This window comes from Aythya ferina (assembly GCF_964211825.1).
Source record: "Aythya ferina genome assembly, chromosome: 31".
NCBI classification, from domain to species: Eukaryota; Metazoa; Chordata; class Aves; order Anseriformes; family Anatidae; genus Aythya; species Aythya ferina.
In genome coordinates this window covers 1,400,665-1,416,460 of record NC_140328.1, presented here as the reverse complement: position 1 = coordinate 1,416,460, position 15,796 = coordinate 1,400,665, and the positions used below count along the sequence as shown (strand labels likewise).

The 15,796-nt window shown below is 43.4% G+C and overlaps 2 protein-coding genes across 2 annotated transcripts in view; both read right to left on the bottom strand.

Moving 5' to 3' along the window:
- Nucleotides 1–15,796, bottom strand: part of LOC311425503 (uncharacterized protein) — a 120,245-nt gene that overhangs the window by 75,545 nt on the left and 28,904 nt on the right. The gene's annotated exons all lie outside the window — the stretch shown is intronic.
- Nucleotides 1,831–15,796, bottom strand: part of LOC311425471 (butyrophilin subfamily 3 member A3-like) — a 151,409-nt gene continuing 137,443 nt past the window's right edge. Inside the window, exon 13 of the mRNA XM_084501360.1 lies at nt 1,831–1,914. The gene's annotated coding sequence lies outside the window, so the exon portion shown is untranslated. The remainder of the gene's footprint in view (nt 1,915–15,796) is intronic.

Genomic DNA, 15,796 nt, shown 5'->3' with positions numbered 1-15,796 from the left:
CTAAAGTACAAGTCAATGGGACTGATGACATGCATCCCAGGATCCTGAGAGAATTGGCTGATGGAGTTGCCAAGCCTCTCTCCATCATACGTGACAAGTCCTGGCAGTCGGGCAAAGTCCACAGTGACTGGAAAAAGGGAAACATCACTCCCGTTTTTAAAAAGGGTAGAAAACAAGACCCAGGGAACTTCAGACTGGTCAGCCTCACCTCTGTGCCTGGCAAGATCATGGAAAAGATCCTCCTGGAGGCAATGTTAATGCACATGCAAGACAAGGAGGTGATCTGAGACAACCAGCACGGTTTCACCGAGGGAAAATCATGCCTGACCAATCTGGTGGCCTTCTGTGATGGAGTGACTGCATCAGTCGATAATGTAAAACCAACCAATGTCATCAATCTGGACTTCTGTAAGTCTTTTGACACAGTTACATACAATATCTGTGGAAGATGACACGTGCTCAGCCTCATTGTTTGCAGAGTTTTCTGCCTAGCAATGTATCCATATGGCTAGGACATCTCTTCTTGATTGCCTAGCACCTGAACAGACTGGAATGCATGGGCAGGAGAAAAATGCCAGTATGCGATGTGCTGGGTACATGATACTGGAGGTCTCCCTGCCCAGTGACAGTGGTCTCAACCAGTCGGAAATAAGAATATGCATAATGATGAACTGGCTATGTGCAGTTACCTAGGAACTAGGTAAAAAGACCATGAGGGGAAACTATAAGAAGACAGTGCTTTTTCAAAACACAAGGGACCCTCTCCACCACATCTTTGAAGACAACAGACCAACAGAATGCCACTTGGATCCATGGTGGTGATCTTGCAATCTATAAGAGGGCACCTTCACTTATATTTTAAAACGTTTTTTATCACTACGATCCCAGGGACATAGTCATGGCACCAAGCCTGTTGGAGTTTAAGAAGCATTTAGACTGCACTTAGTCATATGGTCTCAATTTTTGGGTAGACTTGTGTTGCCAGGAGTTGGACTCAATGATCCTTGTGGGTCCCTTCCAACTCAGGATATTCTATGATTCTATGATTCTCCAGACTAAATAACCCCAGTTCCTCAGCGGTTCCTCATAGGATTTGTGTTCCAGATCCTTCACCAGCTTTTGTTCTTCCTATTCTCTCTCCTAAAAGCAAGTGAGCAGCTGTTTGCTTCTCAGCTGCCAGCCATGTTCAACCAACCACTGCAACTAAGACAGCTTAGCACATTGAGGTGAAGTTCAGCATTTGTAGGTTGTTTTATTATTCTGCAGCAGTTTCTATTTCTGACTTCTAACTTAGTAATGCAGAGGAACCTACAGCCAAGGGAGTGGGTAAGATTTGCATTGACTAAAAGTAAAGAGCAAGATTCCTTTATAAAACTATTCATCTAAGTTGTTTAAACAAACTTAGCTGCCAATAAATATGGAAGTGCTTTCTCATTCCCAACCTTCATCCTTTGGGATATAGGAAGCATGGAAATATGCCAATCCATAACAAGGGTACAGTGAGAAAAAATATATTTTTTCAGCTGCAGTCAGAATAAAGAGCTGATCTCAGGAAACTGTGGCCTCCAAAGGATGAGATCACAGGTTTATTAAGTGGGTCTTTTAAAGATGCTTCCCTCTGTTCTAGCACCTCTCACTGCCAGGCTGATCATTATCTTGCACTGGTAATCTACCTTATCTCCAACAATCTTGTCCTCTAATCCTCTCTTAATCAACATACATTTATTGCCCCATGGCAGTTACCTATGAAATTCACAATACCTTGGGTCATCTGGATTAACAGAAAGGCTATGCCTACTTTAAATGAGCAATTATGGATTATGCCATGACTTGAAAGAATCCAGTATTTATTTTAAATGTATAAAATACACAAGGTATGCAACATTCCTCAAAGACAGTTTGGAGGATAACAACCTGTAGTGGGTTTACGTGGCAAGGTTTTGGTAGCAGGGGGCCATAGGGGTGGTTTCTGTGAGAAGGATCTAGAAGCTGCCCCATGTTTGGGAAGGGCCCCATTGTTTTCCAGAGCGGAGCCAATAAGCGATGTTATTTTGCGCCTCTGTGAGAGCATATTTAAGACAGGGAAAAAAATGCCGCGCCACAGCAGCTGGGAGAGTGAGAGGAGTGAGGAACGGCCTTGCAGGCACCAAAGTCAGTGAAGAAAGAGGGGGAGAGGTGCTCCAGGCGCCGGAGCAGAAGTCCCCTGTGGCCTGTGGTGAGGACCATGGTGAAGCAGGATGTCCCTCTGCAGCCCATGGAGTACCACGGTGGAGCAGGGTTCCATGCTGCAGCCCGTGGAGGACACCACGGTGGAGCAGGTGGCCCTGCACTGACAGAGACTGCCGCCTGTGGAAGACCCCTGCCCGAGCAGATTCTGGGCCGGACCTGTAGCCTGTGGAGAGGAGACCACACAGGAGCAGGTGACCTGGCAGGAGCTGCTGCCCGTAGGGGAGCCAGGTTGGAGCAGTTTCCTCCTGAGGGATGGACCCCGTGGTACGGACCCATATCTGGAGCAGTTCTGGAAGAGCTGCTGCCTGTGGGAAGCCCACGCCGGATCAGTTCATCAAAGACTGTATCCCGTGGGTGGGACCCCACAGCACAGGGGACGAGAGTGACCGAGAAGGAGCAGCAGAGAAGAAGCGCTGTAGACTGACCATAAAGCCCATTCCCCCGTTCCCCTGCGCCGCTCAGGGGGAGGAGGTGGAAGAGGGTGGATGGGGGGGGGAAGGTGCTTTTGGTTACTTTCCTTTGTTTCTCACTTCTCTAGCTTGTTAGTAATAAGCAGTAAATCTTACTATATCCTTATGCTGAGTCTGTTTTGCCCATTACAATAATTATGGCGTGATTTTCTCATCCTTATCTCAACCTTTGAGACCTTTTCACATATTTTCTCCCCATTCCTCTTTGAGGAGTGGGAGTGAGAGAGCGGCTGTGGTGGAGCTCAGCTGGCCACTCAAGCAGAACCATGACACCAAGCACCTCACGTCACTGTGCTTGGGGTACCATACACCTAATGGCCCAAACCCCCGCGACTTTCTTTTGCTTGTCTTTTGTTTCCTCTGTCTCTGGCTGTGTCCCTTGTGCTACAGACCTGCGGATTGGGACTCCACACTTACTTCATGCTAAAAGCATGTCTCATTCACTCTCCACACAAGAATCTCCCTGAACCCACCCCGAGGCAATATATGGTAAAGTTTGCTTTACCTCAGTCTGTGCATGGACTTCCCTGTACTGTCTGTCCTGTGTCTATCCTGTGTCTGTGTTGTGTCTGGGATGTATCTGTGGTATGTCAGTGCTGGCCTCTCTTCTCCCCAGTGCTACGCAGAGCCTGTCTTCAGATTAACAGTCTCCATCCTTTGCTGGCCATCCTGAGACAACCCACCATCCCCAACAGGACTGCTGAAATCAGCAGGGTGCACTTTCCTGTCCTTGGTGTAAAGAACTCTTTGGTAGATGACAAGATGCTGGACGAGCCCCCAGACTGTGAGAAAACAATAATTTTCTTCAGACAGGGCTTCCTGTGAAGCTATTTTATTCACGATTGTAATGGTGGGCATTCTGCAAGCAGGAGTGCACAGTAAGAGTTTATCATAACCTTATATTCCCTATGACCCAACACCTGATTTTTCTCCCGTTTCCTCATTGAGTACTATAAGTTCACAATCTACTTGACACACTTCTATACCACATATGTACAATTTTATTTGACCAACCATTAATTTCTTCTTTTCCATTTTTTCCTCCTTCTCTCATAACTACAAGGCCCGTGATTTTTGCTTTTACTGATTTCATACTGCTCATGCTGTTTTTCTTAGCTATGCTCCTTATTTTGGAACAGTAGAACTTTCCCCTTATTTGTTTAACATACTCCCCACTGCTATGCTGCATGATCACTTTTGAATATGCAAGGTTAGTGGAATTTTCCACTGCGAAAAACCCTTCTATTGCAAAAACACAACTTTGTTTCTCACTGCTGGCAGGGAGTGTTGTAATAGGACATGTGGAAATGGCTTTAAATTAAAACAGGGTAGATGTAGCTTAGATATAAGGAAGAAATTCTTTCCTATGAAGGTGGTGAGGCACTGGAACAGGTAGCCCAGAGAAGTTGTGGATGCCCCATCCCTAGATGCATTTAAGGCCAGGTTGGATGGTGATTTGAGTAACCTGGCCTTGTGTAAGGTGTCACTGCCCATGGCAGGGAGGTTAGAATTAGGTGATCTTTAAGGTTCCTTCCAACCCAAACCATTCCATGTTTCTACAATTCTACATTTCTTCTTAGTCCTCCTTTCTTTGTTTGTGCATTTATAAAAAACTTTTTTTTTTTTTTTTTTTTTTTTTTTAGGAAGGTGGTTTCAGGTCATCAGAAAGCTCTTCCTCTCTAGAACAGTAACCCCCTATTGCTCAAAGATATTCCAAATGTTTTTGTGATGTACAGTCTGCAGGGGAAAAAAACGAACAAACAAACAAACAAAAAAAAACACTCATATTCGCACCAACAGAAATGTATGTACACAAAACAAGCAAACAAACAAAAAACACCACTGAATATTTTTCATTTCCCAGTCTGAGAATTCTTTTGTTTCTGTAGGTTCTTAAAATACCTGGAAGCTCTCTTTACCCAATGAGTTAATTTCCTACAGAAATGTCTCACAGAAGGCTTAGCAAGCAGTGGTGAAAGCATATTTCTGAGTTAGCTATTCAGACTTAATTTGTCGGTACATACAGTGTAGTCAGAACTCAGGCTCTGGATATCAGTCATACATTAACTGTGCATTCTTGCTTCATCCCTTCAAATCTCATCATCATCGAACTCCTGTGCTATTTGTAGAGACTCAGTCTCAGCCTTTATTGCAGTGGAACCTGTTGAGAAGAATGGAAAGAGCCTCACTTCCTGTCTGCAGTCACTATCAAAGGTGAAAGTGTACAAAGCTTGTTTCTGGCAGACATTGTAAAATGACAACTTCTTGGCAGAGATATCCAGGAAGATCCCAATCTTTCATGGTCTACCACTCACAGTCAAATGGGTCCAAGGATCCGTGTGGACCCCATACTCTTGCTCATCTGACAATGCTATGGCCCAGAAGCCATTCTGAGGAGAGAGAACCACTTCTCCTTTGCGTGTCACAGTCTCCTGGGCAACACCCAAGATCCAGTTGCTTCTCCTTCCAACATCCACTTCCCAGTAGTGTCTCCCAGATTTGTATCCTTCCTTTGCCAACACAAAAGCTTGGCAATCAAATCTCTGCTCCTTGGCAGGCACTATTCTGATCACACCAGTATCGGTCACACTCTTCCCATCTTCTGACACTTGCAGTCTTGGATGAGCCGTGTTAACATCAAGGATGACATCAACTGCAATAATCAAGTCATTTTTTAAGTAGTGAAGGGCAAGAAGGCTACCGCTTTGAAACTTTCTATTCATTGACCATCTGCATCTATTGTTCCCCTCCCATTCTTTGATCACCATTCTGATGGGCCCTAGGAAGTGTCTTTGACCAGGATGCCTCCACCTTCTGCCATCCCAGAACTACCATGTTCCTTGTCTCTCATCTATGGCATACTGAGAGAGACGCTAACATAAAGAAAATGCAAAGTAACTCATAGAGACTCTTCCTTAAAAAATGGCCTGTAGCTTCAAAAAGGAATGTATGGAGATTACAAGCCCTTGCCTTAATCACTGGAACTGTATAGTAGTGTCAAGAGTAAAAGAGCCGTGCTTTGGCACAGAACACGTCTTTGAGTAAAACTAGAATCATAAAATCCTCTTGCATGAGAATGGGGAGAAATTCCATTGGCCAAGACTGTTTGGCAAATACACTATGTTAGTGTACACTGGGCAGTAGAAATGTTCCAGCTAAACACCTTAAAAGAAGGAGTCTCACCTTCTTTCAGATACACACTCTTGGAGAAGAAATAATGATGCTTCATATTCCAGAAGCAGTAAACAAATGTTTTGTGAAGTTTCCAGAATAGCAAATAAATAAGAGAGATTCAGATCTTATTACTATTATTATTATTTTGCTGTTGTGATGTTAATTTCAGAACTGTTACATGACAAGGGCAAATCTTTTAAAGAACTGCATTGAAGCTCCAAGTGGTAGAATCCAGCATACTTTGTTTTCTTTCTTACCTTTGTACTGTTGTCGACGCAGCAATTCTGTAGAAAACAAGAAAAAGAAGCCCAGAGTGTTCTTCAGGAGGTAAAGAATACAGTGACCTAACAAACATACCATGCTGTTTGTAAAAGATCGTGTTCTTCTGCGGTAGACAGTCTCTTCTACAAGCCAGAAGGCTAATCAGAAGGTCATATGACCTTCTATGGCAAAGAAAAAAAAATCAAGCTGGGAAAACACCAACTGTTTACATATAAGTCATCTGCACGGGGGGTTTCATGACCCACACCCACCCCTCCTTCCACCGTCCGCTTCAAATGAAGAAGCAAAAGCACCTACTCCAGTGGCCGATGGGCACTTCTTTGACAAAACCAAACCTAAGGAGCACTGGCTGGAACCCCAGCCCTGGCACATTGGCTCACTCGATCATGGTACAGGCTCAGGGGCAGCTGCCATTGCTGGAGCAGCTGTTCTCACTTGACACCTCCAAGGCCCGCGTCCCCACAGGGAAAGCTGATCAGCAAATAGAAAGACTCACCATGCTTTGCACGGAGTTCCTCTGCACAGTCACCATGGACACCAGAGAAGAAGACAATTTACGTCAAGACACATGAGTTACAAAGCAGTGCCTAATTTGTACTGTCCAACTCCATGCAGCACAGAAAATACCTCTGGTGAAGGCCTTGGCTCACGTCCCTTACTACTACCCCTAGAACTCCTTTAACTCTTACATGGATTATTGCCACCAGCCCAGTCCACACAAGCACTCCACCAAAGGAAACAGGACTGCTCACTGGACCGGGCTCTCCACGTCCCCTGCCGCAGCTTGGCATTATTCCTATGGATCCTATCACTGGTCACTAAAGAGAATAGATTGGTGCCTGCCCCTGTGCTCCCCCTCATGTGAAGTAGTTCATATACTGTACTCGTATACATTCATATACATATACTCCTGAGAAAGCAGTTCATACACTAAGCCAGACACACACACACACACACACATACACACACAAACTAACTAACTAACCATATAAATAAAAAGATAATAGGAACAGGAATGATGAGGTGATGAAAAAAAAAAAAAAAAAAAAAAAAAAAAAAGTGTTTGTCTTGAAGAAAACCAACATCAATAAGTCTGGGTGCTAAAAACACAGAGGATCTGGAAAGGGAAAGAAGGATATTTTTATGGGGTTATGATGGAAGATGCTGATTTGTGGATTTGAAGAGCTCTGGGGTACATTTGGAATGCTTGGTAAATTCTTGAGTGAATTTACCTACAAAAGGATTCTTCTGAAGGCATCCAGAGCTGCTAGTTTCTTGGGAAGAATAAGTTATCTATAGCATGGAATGTCTATGCCATTTTGGAGGGGCAATAAATAATTGGAAAATGTGGGTTACAATGTTTCTGGAAGTTCGCTGCAAAGAAGAACTGGAAAATGGGGAATCTAGCATGGGGGAATAGCTTACCTATTACTATAAGGAGGAAGAGGCAAAAGAGGTAAAGAATCCAGAACCAGTCAGAGTTTTCTGAAAAATTGAGAAAAAGCATTTTTTTAAAATGACATCAAATTCCTTGCAATATAACACAGATGTAGAGTGGCAGTGGGGTCATACAATCTGTCCCATTTGAACATGGTTAGCAGAAGAACACTTTAAAAAGCAATTATTCATATGGAAGAGTGGTGAGGAACACTAGAAGTTTGAAAGAAAGTTTAGACACAACCTTGATGTTTGCATTTTATATCACTGCTCAAACAAACTGGAGATAAAGTGGGAAGTATTTTTTTCCTGCAGGGAATTTTTAAATTATACTTGATGTTATGTCTCTATTTTTATTCAAGAGCATACCTATTTCCTACATGACCTCTGAATGGAGTGATATTGCTCTAAGTGATATCATAAAAATACTTTAGCTTGAGTTAAGTTGATTTTCAAAGCTTTAAATGAATAAGAATTACAGAGGAAAGCTCAGCCTTAGTCTTGCTGCTTGAAAACACCTTTCAGACAGAATAATACTTTAAGAGCCTAACACCAAAGTTTCTCATTGCTGGAGTAAATCTCAGCATCTGAGAGTCTAAAGATCTATGAGAGAAACCTCTCTGCCAACATCAAAACAGAGAGGTCCATGCCAGTAAAAAAGGCTAGAAGCACTGAGCTCAGGAGCCCACTGTCTTCCCGTCTTTCCTGGCACCACCAGATATTCTTCCCTTTTCATAAAATCATAAAATCATTAAGGTTGGAAAAGACCTTCAAGATCATCTGGTCTAACCATCACCCTACTACCAATGTCACCCATTAAACCATGTACCTAAACACCATGTCCAACCTTTCCTTAAACGTCCCCAGGGACAATGACCACCACCTCTCTGGGCAAACCCTGACTACTTCTGAGAAGAAATGTCTCCTAATTTCCAACCTGAGCCTCCCCTGGCTCAACTTGAGGCCATTCACTCTAGTCCTATCACTAGGTACCTGTGAGAAGAGGCTGACGTCCAGCTCCCCACAACTTCCTTTCAGGTAGTGGTAGAGAGCAATAAGGTCTCCCCTGAGCTTCCTCTTCTCCAGACTAAATAACCCCAGTTCCCTCAGCTGCTCCCCACAGGACTTGTGTTCCAGACTCTTCACCAGCTTTGTAGCCCTTCTCTGGACACGCTCCAGGGCCTCGATGAACTTCTGTAGTGAGGGACCCAAAACTGAACACAGTACTCAAGGTGTGGCCTCACCATTGGGGATTTTACAAGGAGATCATCACCTTCCTGGTCCTGCTGGCTACACTAGTCCTGACACAAACCAAGATGCCGTTGGCCTTTTTGGCCCCCTGGGCACACTGCTGGCTCATATTCAGTGAGCATTGACCAACACCCCCAGATCCTTTTCCTCTGCACAGCTTTCCAGCCACTCTCTGCCCAAAGCCTGTAGAGCTGCATGGAGTTGTTGCAACCAAAGTGCAGGACCTGGCACTTAGCCATGTTGAACCTCATCCCACTTGCCACTACCCATAGACCCAACCTGTCCAGATCCCTCTGCAGGGACCCTCCGGCAGACCTACACTTCCCCCCAACTGGCTGTTGTCTGCAAACTTACTGAAGGTGCATTCAATTCCCTCATCTAAATCATCAATAAAGATATTAAAGAGGAAGGGTCCCAACACTGACCACTAGGGAACGCCACTTGTGACCAGTTGCCAGCTGGATTTCACTCCGCTCACCACTACTCTCTTTGCCTGGCCATCCATCCAGTCTTTAACCATGCAAAAAGTGTACCTGTCCAAACCATGGGCTTCCAGCTTCTTCAGGAGAATATTGTGTCAAAGGCCTTGCTGAAGTCTAGGCAGACTACATCAACAACCTTTCCCTCATCCACCAGGCGGGTCACCCAGTCATAGAAGGAGATGAGGTTGGTCAGGCAGGACTTGCCTTTCATGAACCCATGTTGACTGGGTCTGATCCCCCGGTTGTCCTACATATGTTGTGAGATCGCATTCAAGATGACCTGTTCCATCACCTTTCCTGGCACCGAGGTCAGGCTGACAGGCCTGTAGTTTCCCTGGTCCTCCTTACAACCCTTCTTATAGACGGGCATCACATTAGTGAGTCTAAAGTCAACTGGGACCTCTCCAGATTACCATGACTGCTGATAGATGATGGAGAGTGGCCCAGAAATCACATCTGCCAACTCCCTCAACACGCTTGGGTGAATCCTATTTGGCCCCATGGACTTGTGACAGTTCAGGAGGAGTAGCAGGTCTCTAACTGTTTCCACCTGAACTGTGGGGGGTTTCTTCTGCTCCCTGTCCCAGACTTCCAGGTTGGGAGGCTGAGTACCCCAAGAATACATGGTGGCTAGTAAAGAAGTCTAGTCTGATGTAAAGAAGTCATTAAGAACCTCAGTCTTTTCCTTATCTTCAGTAGTCATGTTTCCCCCTGCGTCCAGTTTTCAGCCACAGCCTGGAGGACGGGATGCCATGACTGCAGAGACTTTGGCTTCATCAAAGTTTTGAGCAACATACTCCTGAACATAGTTAACTATGGAGCATTGTTGGAAACCGAGTGAAATAATTCGCAGCATTAGGCCCATCCTGTTTGTTAGTGCAGGTTGATATTAAAAGCAGGTACATTCGCTTCCTCAGAGAATGTCAAAATTCAATAAACGGATCTTAATTGCTGCATACCTGACTGTTTAGCAATGTGTAGACTGGATTCCACATTAGTGGCAAAGAAAGAATGAGATGGTTGTCCACAGGGTATCTCAACGGAACTTTCTGTTGCAAAAACACTGTCCTCCTGTAGAATGCTTGTCTGGGCCAGTGAAGATAGATCTTCTCCTTGGGAATTAACCCACATGGCTTTGGGCTTTACAAAGGAACCTCTTATTTGGCTCTCATACATACAAGTGTTTGGCTTTTTCAGAATCATTCCATTCAGGGAACCTGCAACAGAGGCAACTTACCACCACTGCACTGGGCACAACAAAGAAATGCCAACTACGTCATGGGAGAGATCTCACAAAACACCTGCACTTTTGTTGCTATTTCATCTACAGTTAAAAACCCTCTGGCTTTTAAGCATTTCGTATTAAAATACAACAAATACAACAAATGTTTCTCTTTGTTTTCCACTCACAAATGTGTAACTTCCTGCCCGGAAGGGGTCTGATTCCCTCAGCAATGCAGATACAAGTGTTAAAATGTTACCTACTAGTTCGGCTTATCTTTTCTTTGACGAGTGTGACTACACATTTCACATCTATATCATCACAAGGCACTGTCATGATGCTGTGCAATGCAAAAAGGTCTCTCTCATTCCATGTTACATAGGTCTCGGCCTCCACGTTTTTATTGCCTCCTCCATAGTTTGTCCAAAGTACTTCAGGCTTTGGGTTCCATCCTTTTGACTTACATGTGTAGTGACACATGCCTTCCTCCTGTAGATCCCTTTCCAAAGTTGGCTTATTTCCGAGTGCTATAATGGAATTATTGTAGTAAGGATGAAACATGAGAGTTAAATAAAAATATAAACAAACATATAAGTAACAACAACAACAACAAAAAAAACTACAGAAAGATGACACTCTGATTTTTTCTGTTTTGTCTTGTTTCAAATTGTTTGTTAATACACTGCTCTAACTATTCACAGCACATAGAAACAACCGTAATTGATCAGATGAAAGTAACCATTTAATTTGATTCCCACAAGGAAACACACTAGCCCAGACAGTTAACGCCAATGAGTATGGAGGATGAAAAGCGATAATAAACTATCTGGGAACTTGTAAAACCAGATGAGCAATCTCCACATGGTTGAGAGTATATATGATACAGGGCTATAAAAAGGGAATGCTCTGAAGAGGAAGAAGAGCAAGGAATTTTTCCCTGTCTTTTCCAATACTAAAATAAGAGACATCAAATCAGACTAGTACATAGCAGATTCAAAAAAGAAAAAAATTGGTTTCACACATGCCACTGATCTGTGGAATACATCAATGACATTTTTGTGGATGCTAGTTGTTTACATGCACTCAAACTAAGCTCCTGTCTGACTTGTCCAACAGAACATCAGACCTGAAAAAGTGCTTTCTGGCAGTATTTCCAGGTTTATATTTGGGACAAGTCTTCCATGATGGGCAATTTCAAATGAGGAGGGAAAAGAGGTCCTTAGTGTATCATTGTGCTCACTGCACATTGGTAAATACCCTCCCTAGTAGCCTAGTAGCTCTGAATATATATATATATATATATATATATTTCATTTTACAAAGCCAAAGTTTCAGTTTACAAAGCTAACTGGAGAAGCTAAATATCAATAATTCCATAGTAGAAAAACATGATAGGTACTCATACAGATACTCGTCATTTCCCCATTGCACGGCTTTCCCACATGCCAAGCCACAGGCCCCATACCCTTCAGTACCTGGTCTTCAGATACTCAGAACTGAAGCAAGACTTTCCAGCTATTTCCTGGGTCTCTGTATATTTCCCCAGAAGAAGGTCTCAACTGTTGAGGAAGGAATAGGCAGAGCCTAAAGAGCCCTGATGGGAATTGAATTCAGCATCGTAGTAGCAGATCTCATTTCACTGTGACAGCCTCCCTGCTTACCTGTCACATCAAGGTGAGTAAGCCTCTTGTGAGCCAGCACTGCCACTCACAGCACAAACATATTCCCCCTCATCGGTTACTTGCACTTGCTGGATAATCAGGAGAAGTGATCTTCTTTCCCAGCGCCCTTTAATCCTGCACCATTCTTCATCCTGGCACTGCTCCACCACCCCACCCAGGCTGGAGGAAGAGCACAGTGGAGTATCCCTTTCCTTTTCCTTTTTGTACCAAAGCAAGCCTGTGTCGGAGGGGACACTGTGTGTCAACTGGCAGGACAGAGTCACTTGCTCACCAACACAGACAACTGAAGGATCAATGCTGATGGTGATAGGAACTTCACCTGCAAGAAAGAGGTGGGACCAAATGCATTGTTGTTGTTGTTGTTTTCTGCAAATATATTCTTTTTATCAAGGAAGCAATTAGGCAAAATTTATGTGTAACTTTAATCCAAAACAGAAATCTCAGGTTTAGGCTAGAGTTGTCTAGTCCCCTGCAAAAATGAGGACAGGATCTATAGTCATTGCTACCACCTCCTCCAGGCACATACATGCTTTAGGATTTCCACATTTCCAGGTTTTATATACATGGCAGTCATGTTATATATTCATGGAGAAGAGGGGGCAGCAATTTATTCAAGAAGACCATAGGTACACCAGTGGGAGGATTGCAAGCAAAAGCTCACTGAGATAGGAGCAAGTTACCATAAATGAGCTGCAAGGAGCTGACAATCTGATAAGCCTGAAAGCAATCTGTGTAGGTTCTTGCTCTCCACTGACCTTGGCTGTACTACCTGTGAGAAACTGATCAAGCCTCTTTCATCTGTGTGGTAAGATAATACACCTATGTTTAGTCCCTGAGATAGCCAACACTCCAGATCAGGACTGTCATGTCTCACCTCATCTGAGATGGCCAATGTTATTCCACACTTGGGAGTTGCCAGACATTACAAAGGATTATTCCTTCAGGGAATGGGAACATGAATGAAAGTGCAAGTGTGATATCTTAGGAAATTGGCTAGCTGAACTGAATATTAAGTCATGTATAAGACATGAGCAGAACAACTTGGAGCCAACTCCTGGCCATGCAGTGCTAGGCATGGGATTAAAACAAGTTTCCTAAAGGTGACTCAGGCAGGGACTGGCATCTCAGACCAGTGTAATCTCAATCAGGAGTGTCCATCTACACCAAAGTTAGGTTTCAGTAATTGTTTCTCTGTGAGGGACTTGTCACGCTGAACAACAACCCCTTCATGATCAGCAACTAAAATAGTCTCAAAAAATATATTTAACTTGGTGGTACTGTCTTTTTCCTACCAATGCAGGAAAAAGGGGAAAGGGAAGGTTTTTTCTTCTGTGTTCCAGCTTCCTCCATGGATCCTGCTTTCTTCATTTCGTTACATGTACTGAACTTTCATATAATTCATCATATTTATTTCTATTCTGTAGCTAAAGTGAATTGCTAGATATAGTAAGGAGTTTCTTACCTGTAAACCACTTTGAAATTAAAAAACATATTGGAAGAGCTAAGAACAGGACTGCTCTGAGATTCATTTCTGAGCACACGTTCTGAAAAACTTCTAAAAATATAATGTCAATCAAGTTAACTTGCTAATAATCCTGGAAATGACTGATGTACCATGAGAAAGAATTCCTGACAGGAATAAAACATAATGAAAAATAATCTCACTAAAACAGAAACACTTTCTCAAGCAAGGCATAGAAATCTTCACTTTTCTTTAGCATGTACAGGCTCTATCTGACTGGGTAACTTTTTGGGAGGGGAGTCTTGGGAAGAAGAGATGGACCAGTTAGCACAGATGTTTGGCATCCTGGGTGGAAGTTATTTAGCAGGTCACTATTAGAGGGGGTAGGGTGATAAGTGGAGGTGGCAACCCAGAGGATGCTGTGTATATCACAAGTGGGAAATATCCGTCACACTTCCAGATGATATTTATCCTAAGTGAAAAATGTGTGGCTTGAACAGAGGCCGTATAAAGAAATTCCTTTCGGCTCTAATATGGGCCTTTCCCCCCTCATCTATTCAAGCATTTTCCAGCAGACAATAAAGAAACAGCAGTCAAAGAACTGCATGCATATTTCCCTCCTAGCTAAGCTCTTCATGATCATATTTCTAGCCATGTTGATTATTACTGCCTGATTTGGGCTTAAACCACAAGATGAGCTTCATGAAAGATTTAAATATATTTAAATTCTGATGAAACACTGTTAAATTTTCCCTCTTGGGATGGGAAGAGCATTTAGGCCACTGCCTGGAAGCGTTTTTTGCTTTGTCAAGGATGAACTTGACAATCATAGAACTGCTCTATAGTACAACTATATTCCCTGAGGTGAAGGTTTAGCAATTTCTCAGTGAATGTTTAGAATATATTTTTTTACTTCTAAACAGAGCAAACAAAATATACAGCTCTTAGAACTGATCTAGTTTTGCCCTCATTGTAGCTGAGTAGTATTTTATTTTGGTATAAACTGCAGATAAATCTTGTCTCTGTTGTATTGATTCTTTCAGATCTGTACTAGCCTACAGTAAAATCCATGAGCAACAGGGGAGCACAGACAGACCCTCATTTCTCTCCAGCCAGCATCATAATGTGTAACCACTGGGGTCCTTCTTGCCTGCTCTCTTGGCACAAAGAATTGAGCTGATCACATGGCATTCTCAGTTTTGTCAGTGCCTTAAGTGCACTAAGGAACCTTCACAGCCTTGAGAACCCTCACTTCCAACCACACTCTCTGCTCATTGGTCTTGGAAATCCATTTAAGTTTGTGTCATGGACCACAGGACTGTGTCTATCTCTCCCTCCTTGACAGACTTTGGACCTTGTGTCCTGAATAGATTTTGGACTCCTGTTGGAGCTTGTCTCTAGTCCCATCTCCATCTTGCTCCTGACTGTACCCCTTAAATGGATCCTACAACTGATTCATCACTTTGCCTTGTGTAGGGCTGCTGATGGACTGCATCAGCAGTACCTGGCTCTGCCTGCTGTCTTCAGACCCTGTGGCATTGTTGGGTTATTTGGCTGAAGGGAGAATTGTGCTCAGACACAGCTCATAGCTCACTGTATCTGAGGGAACTGCTGTCCATCACAGTTTCGTAACCATCCCTTTTATGGGGCATAATAACTTTCAACTTAAAACTGATTTTGATGTCAGGCCAGGAGTGGAGGATGCCCTCTGCCAGCCCTCTACTTACATTGCTGAGCTCTCATGCAATGTATGCAAGAGCACCTGCTCTTGTTGTGTTCTTTTTAGGAAACTGGGCTGTACTTCAATACTTCCCCACCTACTTTGTTTGTACAGTGGTGTGTCACATCCTGGTGCAAGAGGCGCAATGTAAGAACACATCCTGGAAGTGGACGTGACATAGAAAATCCTGTTTTCACTTTGTAACAGACTAGCAGGTGTAGTCTATGCATAAATGAGAGAGGGAATGACGGCCTGTTCTGGTTCTCCTATAACATCCTTAGAAACTTCTCCAGGGTCCCATCTCATAAAACTTCAGACAATAAATGCATTCCACAGAGTTGTAACACAGGACCTCATGTGTGCATACAGTCCTAGTCTGTTGTGA